The sequence below is a fragment of the Pleurodeles waltl genome, chromosome 6 (assembly GCF_031143425.1).
Source record: "Pleurodeles waltl isolate 20211129_DDA chromosome 6, aPleWal1.hap1.20221129, whole genome shotgun sequence".
In the NCBI taxonomy this organism is placed as follows: Eukaryota; Metazoa; Chordata; class Amphibia; order Caudata; family Salamandridae; genus Pleurodeles; species Pleurodeles waltl.
The window spans coordinates 1,505,936,359-1,505,944,628 of record NC_090445.1 but is presented as its reverse complement, the minus strand read 5'-3'; the positions used below and the strand labels follow the sequence as shown (position 1 = coordinate 1,505,944,628).

Below are 8,270 nucleotides of genomic sequence, written 5' to 3'. Positions count from 1 at the left end.
CATGGCTCTTACTGTCAGAGCCGCCCCTTGGCTCGGCTCTGACTCGGCTTGATGATTAGCTGGCTCGCCCATCTCTGTCTTAGCCCTGACTCCGCCACATGCCATGGGGGTGACATTTCTTTCTTCAGAAGTCTTCCTTTACCCAGGAGTCAAAGCTGCAGGTAATAATGACATCAACGCGCTCTTTGGGAACAGAGGCCACGTCGGCTTACAGCGGCTCCTTTGTGCGGCCTTCACGGGGGTGCAAGTGCGGTGTGGTGGAAAGACAAGATACCATTGTTCCCAGCAGCCGACAAAAACACCCCCGGGGCTCCCATCACCTTTCAGTGCATAGAACACACTCGCTTTGTGCTTCCGCATGACAACCGCGCACCGGGCGGAACAATGCGCCGGCCTTGGCGCTCATAGGCTCGTTTATTGCTTGTTATTTTCATTTATTTGCGCGGGGTGGTGTTAGAAGTGATGGGGTCACGTGGAAATGTCAAACAGGCATCACGCCTCTCGAGGGAGGTTGACAGCATCGTCCTCATCTTCTGAGCTGGGATAATCATCTCCACCGCGGTTGACGTCAGTACAACTTAGAAACAATAAGGAAGGACGCGTTCAGCATCAAGACACTGAAAGCCTACAATGGGACCTGGAGTGCTCACGGAAAGCCAGCTTCGAAAGGTAGTTCTAAAGAGGCCGCGAAGACACTGGCCAGGTAGGGCAATCTGAGGTAACGGTGTAAACAGGATAGCGCGCAGGGTGGACGGAAAGTATGGAGTGGAACGGGCCACTTATGATATATCTGAGAATAAAGGCCCTGGTTACAGAAGGAACAGCAAAGGAGCGTGGCTTTTTAAAGAACCGTGCATCACAGGGGCTGTGAAGGTCCTCGTCCCACCATTTTTTCAGCAGCCCTCCTACGCCGTGTAAACGGATCATAATCTTGGCCTTACAGTAATTGCTTTCAGTTCTTAGTAATCAATCCACGAATTTAACCCCCCTCGCGTTACCCTATTAAAAGTAAAAGGACCCCCTCCTAGTAACTGAGAAATAGGCAGAAATCTTCTCGGGAAGGATGTTATAGGATGTGTTTTCTGGTTTGGGGTTGTGCAGCTGGTTATAAAACAAAGGGACAATCTTATGGTTGAATAGATGGAAGGTCTTCAGAAGGTTTTTCAGTGAACATATCGACATGTCTGCTCCACTCTATGAGCAATCTAACTACGACATCCTCTCCTGTTGTTGACTGTAGTTTCAGGACAAAAACAGTGATCACAGTATTCCAAATATATCTTAGATCCTGTAAGTTGTCACATAATACTGTGATACATGTGGGAGGCCAAGACTCACTGGAAATGCTGGAACACTGCCCACATCAAAATATATGTATTTGACGCTGGACTACACATGTAGTGGTAGAATTATCGGTCCAGATGATAATGGTGTTTTATTTACCATAAGACTTCCTAGGGACTTTTCTTTTGTTGTGTGTTATTGTCTAGTATGAATGTCTGGGCCACACATTTGCTTCCAATGGAGCAGCCTCTGCAGATACATGTAAGGTCTGTGTAATTACAGTGGTCGGAGTGAGGTTAGATTCAGGTACAATTTACATCTAAAAGGGTTATCTAGCGAACAATGTCACAAAACAGGTCAAAACCCAAGATGGCATTATGAAAAAAAACAATATTCTACAATATCTGTTATTAGTGATTGTTAGAGAATGATTACTAGGTAAAGAGAACTGTATTTTGTCTCTACACTTTATGGTCCCTTTGCAAAGTGCAACCTATAATCAACACTTTCTTGCCACTTCCAACTACTGTCAATGCCTGCATCAAAATAGGATGATTAGGATGATTAGAAATTGGACCAGAATAACCAGATTTAAAGATGCTTTTTGAACTTGGCATGGACCACTCAGGTGAAGTGGAAGATCATTGTCCAGTGAAGTGGCCATAACGAAAGAGACACAGCCAATCTTTGACAGTTTACAAAATCTGGGCATAAGAAGAGGTAGTTAGTCTGCAGAAGTCGCAGTTTCGTCGGTATTACTCAAGTTTATTATTCAGGAAATCAGGTATACAACCATACATTGCTTAATGATCAACATAGCCTCTTGCTAATGCAGACAGCCAGTGACATGCCCTGAAGACGAGAGCAGGCACATAAAACATACAACTACCCATGACAAGGCTGGTATAGTGTCATTTTAAGTCTTTTTCGGGTCTTGAGCCTGACAGAATTTGCGGCCCCACTTCATAACAACTTTTAAGAAGGAAGAACGTTTTTTGGTTTGATAACGTTGGTGGCATTTGATGTTACTTCATAACACTTTCCCAATTTTTTTTAGCCTCCTCAGCCCCTTACTGGAAAGTTCTGGGGTGATATGTCAAAAAGGGAGGTCCAAAAATGCATTTTCCCCATGCAATTTCCAAAGGGATTTTGAACAGCGTTGCACCCCAAAAGGCTGAACTGAACTACATCAAATTTGGCAGAAAGCTACATCTTTACCCCAAAAAATCGTTTTTTTGTGATTTGGCGTGAATCCATTCAGTAGTTTTTAAGATAGTAAGGTTTAATCTTTTAGCTGTTGGGCCTTCCCCTCCCCCCCAATGCTGAGCTCTTTTTTGGCTATTTGGGGTAGTTCGTGCTTAGGCTTTCATAACTTTTTGTCCACATAAGCTATCCATGCCAAATTTGCGTCCTTTTTTTCCAACATCCTAGGGATTCTAAAGGTACCCAGAGTTTGTGGTGTCCCCTGGAGGAGAGCAAGAAATTTGCCAAAATAGAGCAAATATTTAGTTTTTTTTCAAAACATTGGAAAAAAGGGCTGCCGAAGAAGGCTTGTGTTTTTTTCCCTTAAAATGGCATCAACAAAGGGTTTGCGGTGCTAAAATCACCAGCTTCCCAGCTTTCAGGAAAAGGCAGACTTGAATCAGAAAACCAAATTTTTCAACACAATTTTGGCATTTTTCTGAGACATACCCCTTTTTTATAATTTTTTGTGCTTTCAGCCTCCTTCCAGTTAGTGACAGAAATGAGTGTGAAACCAATGCTGGACCCCGGAAAGCTAAATATTTTTGAAAAATAAACAAAATTCTGAATTCAGCAAGCATTCATTTGTGAAGATCTTACAAGATTTGTCTACAGAAAATAACAGCCGAAGTAAAAAACTATTGAAATTGAGCTGAAAACAAAAAGCATTTTTTTTATGTTTTACTCTCTAACTTTTTCCTGCGATGTCAGATTTTTGAAAGCAATATACCGTTACATCTGCTGGACGCTTCTGGTTGCAGGGATATATAGGACTTGTAGGTTCATCAAGAACCCTAGGTACCCAAAGCCAATAAATGAGCCGCACCTTGCAATAGGTTTTCATTCTATGCCAGGTATACAGCAAATAGTTTGCTGGAATATAAAGAGTGAAAAATAGGTATCAAGAAAACCTTTGTATTTCCAAAATGGGCACAAGATAAGGTGTTTAGAAGCAGTGATTATTTGCACATCTCTGAATTCCGGGGTGCCCACACTAGCACGTGAATTACAGGGCATTTCTCAAAAATACGTCTTTTTTTACACACTGTTTTACATTTGGAAGTAAAAAAGGTTTAGAAAGACAAGGGGCATTAACACTTGTTTTGCTATTCTGTGTTTCCCCAAGTCTCCTGATAAGAATGGTACCTCACTTGTGTGGGTAGGCCTAGTGCCCGCAACAGGAAATGCCCCACAACACAACGTGGACACATCACATTTTCCAAAAGAAATCAGAGCTGATTTTTACAAAGTGCCTAGCTGTGGATGTTGGCCTGTAGCTCAGCCGCCACCTAGGGAAACATACCAAACATGTGCATTTTTTAAAACTAGACACCTGGGGGAATCCAAGATGGGGTGACTTGTGGGGCTCTCACCAGGTTCTGTTACCCAGAATCCTTTGCAAACCTCAAAAGTTGGCAAAAAAACACACTTTTTTCTCACATTTCGGTGACAGAAACTTCTGGAATCTGAGAGGAGCCACAAATTTCCTCCTACCCAGTGTTCCCCCAAGTCTCACGATAAAAATGGTACCTCACTTGTGTGGGTAGGCCTAGTGCCCCCGACAGGAAATGCCCCAAAACACAACATGGACATATCACATTTTCCAAAAGGAATCAGAGCTGTTTTTTACAAAGTGCCTAGCTGTGGATTTTGGCCTGTAGCTCAACCGCCACCTAGGAAAACCTACCGAACCTGTGCATTTTTGAAAACTAGACACCTGGGGGAATCCAAGATGGGGTGACTTGTGGGGCTCTCACTAGGTTCTGTTACCCAGAATCCTTTGCAAACCTCAGAAGTTGGCAAAAAAAACACTTGTTTCTCATATTTTGGTGACAGAAACTTCTGGAATCTGAGAGGAGCAACAAATTTCCTCCTACCCAGCGTTCCCCCAAGTCTCCCGATAAAAATGGCACCTCACTTGGGTGGGTAGGCCTCATGCCCGCAACAGGAAATGCCCCAAAACACAACATGGACACATCACATTTTCCAAAAGAAATCCGAGCTGTTTTTCACAAAGTGCCTAGCTGTGGATTTTGGCCTGTAGCTCATCCGCCACCTAGGGAAACCTACCAAACCTGTGCATTTTGGAAAACTAGACACCCAGGGGAATCCAAGATGGGGTTACTTGTGGGGATCTCACCAGGTTCTGTTACCGAGAATCCTTTGCAAACTTCAAAAGATGGCAAAAAAAAACACTTTTTTCTCACATTTTGGTGACAGAAACTTCTTGAATCTGAGAGGAGTCACAAATTTCCTCTTACCCAGCGTTTCCAAAAGTCTCCCGATGAAAATGGTACCTCACTTGTGTGGGTAATCCTAGTGCCCGCAACAGGAAATGCCCCAAAACACAACATGGACACATCACATTTTCCAAAAGAAATCAGAGTTGTTTTTTACAAAGTGCCTAGCTGTGGATTTTGGCTGTAACTCATCCGCCACCTAGGGAAACCTACCAAGTCCGTGCATTTGTGAAAACTAGACACCTAGGGGACTCCAAGATGGGGTGACTTGTGGGGCTCTCACCAGGTTCTGTTACCCAGAATCCTTTGCAAACCTCAAAAGTTGGCAAAAAAAAAACACTTTTTTCTCATATTTTGGTGACAGAAACTTCTGGAATCTGAGAGGAGCCACAAATTTCCTCCTACCCAGCGTTCCCCCAAGTCTCCCGATAAAAATGGCACCTCACTTGGGTGGGTAGGCCTCATGCCCGCAGCAGGAAATGCCCCAAAACACAACATGGACACATCACATTTTCCAAAAGAAATCAGAGCTGTTTTTTACAAAGTGCCTAGCTGTGGATTTTGGCCTGTAGCTCATCCGCCACCTAGGGAAAGCTACCAAACCTGTGCATTTGTGAAAACTAGACACCTAGGGGAATCCAAGATGGGTTGACTTGTGGGGCTCTCACAGATTCTGTTACCCAGAATCCTTTGCAATCCTCAAAAGTTGGCAAAAAAACACTTTTTTCTCACATTTCGCTGACAGAAACTTCTGGAATCTGAGAGGAGCCACAAATTTCCTCCTACCCAGCATTCCACCAAGTCTCCCGATAAAAATGATACCTCACTTGTGTGGGTAGGCCTAGTGCCCGCCACAGGAATGGATCACACAAGGGTCAATGGTAGTGCTTGCATGAGGGCTACTGTTAACCCTGGAGTGATCCATTCCTGACGCAGGCACTAGGCGCAAGCACACAAGCGGGGTTGTGTTTTTATCAGGTCAAGTGGAGAAACACTGGGTGGTATGAATTTTGAGGATCCCTGCACATTCCTGTAGTTTCTGTGATAAAAAAGAAAGGAAAAATAGTGGTTTTAATCAACTTTTCACATTTGCAGGGTATTCTGGGTAAGAAAACTTTGTGATATCCAAACACGCCACACTTGCGTAAGCTGCCTTGGGTGTCTAGTTTTCAGAAATGTCTGTGTTTGGTAGGTTTCCATATATGGCTGCCGAGCCCAGGACCAAATACTTAGGTGACTGTCTTAAAAAACGGGGCTGTTTTGTGGTAGGTAATTTTAATGTCTCCACAATCCGTTTTGGGTGCTTCCCTGTTGTGGTCACTTGCCCACTCACTAAAGTGAGGCAGTTTTTCGCTGGAGACTTAGTGGAACTCTGAGTGGTAGAAAATTTGTGGCTCCCTGCAGATCCCTGGACTTCTGCTCATTGGAATGCAAGGCAAATGTGTTTTTTAAGCACATTTTGTGATTTCTAAGGGATTCTGGGTGAAGGGAACTGGTGAGAGCCACGCAAGTCCTGCACCCTTGGACTCCCCTAGTACTAGTTTGTTAAAGTTAACCCACCACTCACACTTGTTGGTTTTAGCACCTCCAGAAATTATGGTTTTAAAGCATGAATACTTATCAAAGTATCTGAATATTGAAACCAAGCCTTCTGAAGGTGGGCCATAAAGCCGCGTCCAGGCACCAACCTGTTTATGGTCCATTCACACGCCATTCACGCACAACAAACAACCCTTTCATACAGCCGGCCACAGTCCCAATCCAACCAATCACTGCACTCACATTAACTTACCGCTGCCAGACAATTGCCCATAACATTCACATGCCACAGAACGGAATAAGTTTGACTACATTTTACCGCCTGTCAAGTAACTGCCTTCTTCTTCCTTAACATTACCAAATGCATGCGTAACGAACCTTTACTAATGACTCCTGACAGCCACCTGAGGCTCAGGAAGCCATGTTTTTCATGCGCCTTTAACACACTCACTGTGCTAAAACCAACTCCTTCCAGTTTTGGATGCAAATTGGGGGTGTCTGAGTATGCTGTACAAAGCGATTCCTCGAACTGAGTGAGCATATCTACCTTTGAAACTAAGGGAGACATGCTGGGGATTTCTCATGATGTTCCCTAAAGAGAAGTTCATAGGCTAAGAAAAAGGGTAGTGTTTGGAACTCAGGGGAGTCCATGAGAACGTAGCATATGTCCAAGCCAACATTATGTGCAGTGACGTGACTGTAATGCACTTATACAGCAAACTGAACATCTACTATGTTCTGATGGAGGATGAACATGAAAAGCAGGTAAAATACTGACCTATACAAGTCATTCTCCTTCAGTGCTAGGATGGCACCAATGGGTTTGAATCCATAGGTGTAGATGATGTACATCTGTACTACCTTTACTATCTGCCTTCCACCTGTGCAATATCCCTGTGAAGGCACACCTACCATAAGCTTTCCTTACCCATTCATGTCTCTGTTCTCATCAGAGTCCTGACTAATCCTGTATAATTGCCAAGTGAACTTATACTAGTTTGTGGATGCAAGTTGGGGGTTTCCAAGTATGCCGTACAAAGTGATTCCTCGATCTGAGAGAGCATATCTACCGGTGAAAGTAAGGTAGACACGCTGGTGAAGAAAGGGTACTCCGTGACAATGTGGCATATGTTCTGTCCCCTAGTATATGCAGTAGGGGGAATATAATGCATGTTAATTGAACAGAGCACCTACCACGTTGTGACGGTGGATTTAGCTCTCAAGCAGCGCAAAAGGAAGTCCATGATGAAGTAGATGAAGTAAAATTCTGTGGCTCCTTGCCTAACGAAGCAGTGTCCCATGGACGTTCGGTATCCATGCACTGCCACTGAAAGGATTACCAACGGCAGCTCAACCTCAGTCGATTTCCCAGAACTTTGCTTTAGTATGATACAACGTAAAGCAAGTAGGGATACAGAGGCCTGGTTGTGATGGACACTGGGGACAGTAATACCGAATCTCCTGCCGCTTTCCATGCTTCGAGCACACTTTACAGCGACTACATGGATGGTCCTTTTTGGGTGTTTTAGGAATGCAATCAGCAAAGTGTCGCTCCTGCAGCCTTGCCACATCCTCCAGAACATATGAGGTGGAGGCTGCTGCTGCTTCTGTAACAGCAGTGAGGCTTTCAAATACAGACAAACGGAAGTCAAGGAAAGTCATGAGTCTTCCCGTGGTTGTCTGACGGTAAACAACATACGGATTATATGTTGCCATCTGAATCAGGTGAGTAAACAGTTTCCTGTACCAAGTGCGAGTTTTACGAGACGCATTGTATGGTTGAAGAACCTGGTCGTTCTTGTCCACTCCGCCCATGTACTTATTGTAATCAAGTATAGAGATGGGCTTGTGGACTTCGGCCATCTGACCCCAAACCATGATGGGGGAAGTGCTCTCATCATGAATTGTAGTGAGCATATATACATCACGCCTATCCAAGAACTTGACTGCGAGCAGTTCGTTAGA

General features: G+C 44.1%; 1 long non-coding RNA gene across 1 annotated transcript in view; it reads left to right on the top strand.

Moving 5' to 3' along the window:
- The first annotated feature begins 480 nt into the window (after window positions 1-480).
- Window positions 481-8,270, top strand: part of LOC138302155 (uncharacterized) — a 204,242-nt gene continuing 196,452 nt past the window's right edge. The window contains exon 1 of the long non-coding RNA XR_011205312.1: window positions 481-703. This is a non-coding gene — a long non-coding RNA (uncharacterized lncRNA). The remainder of the gene's footprint in view (window positions 704-8,270) is intronic.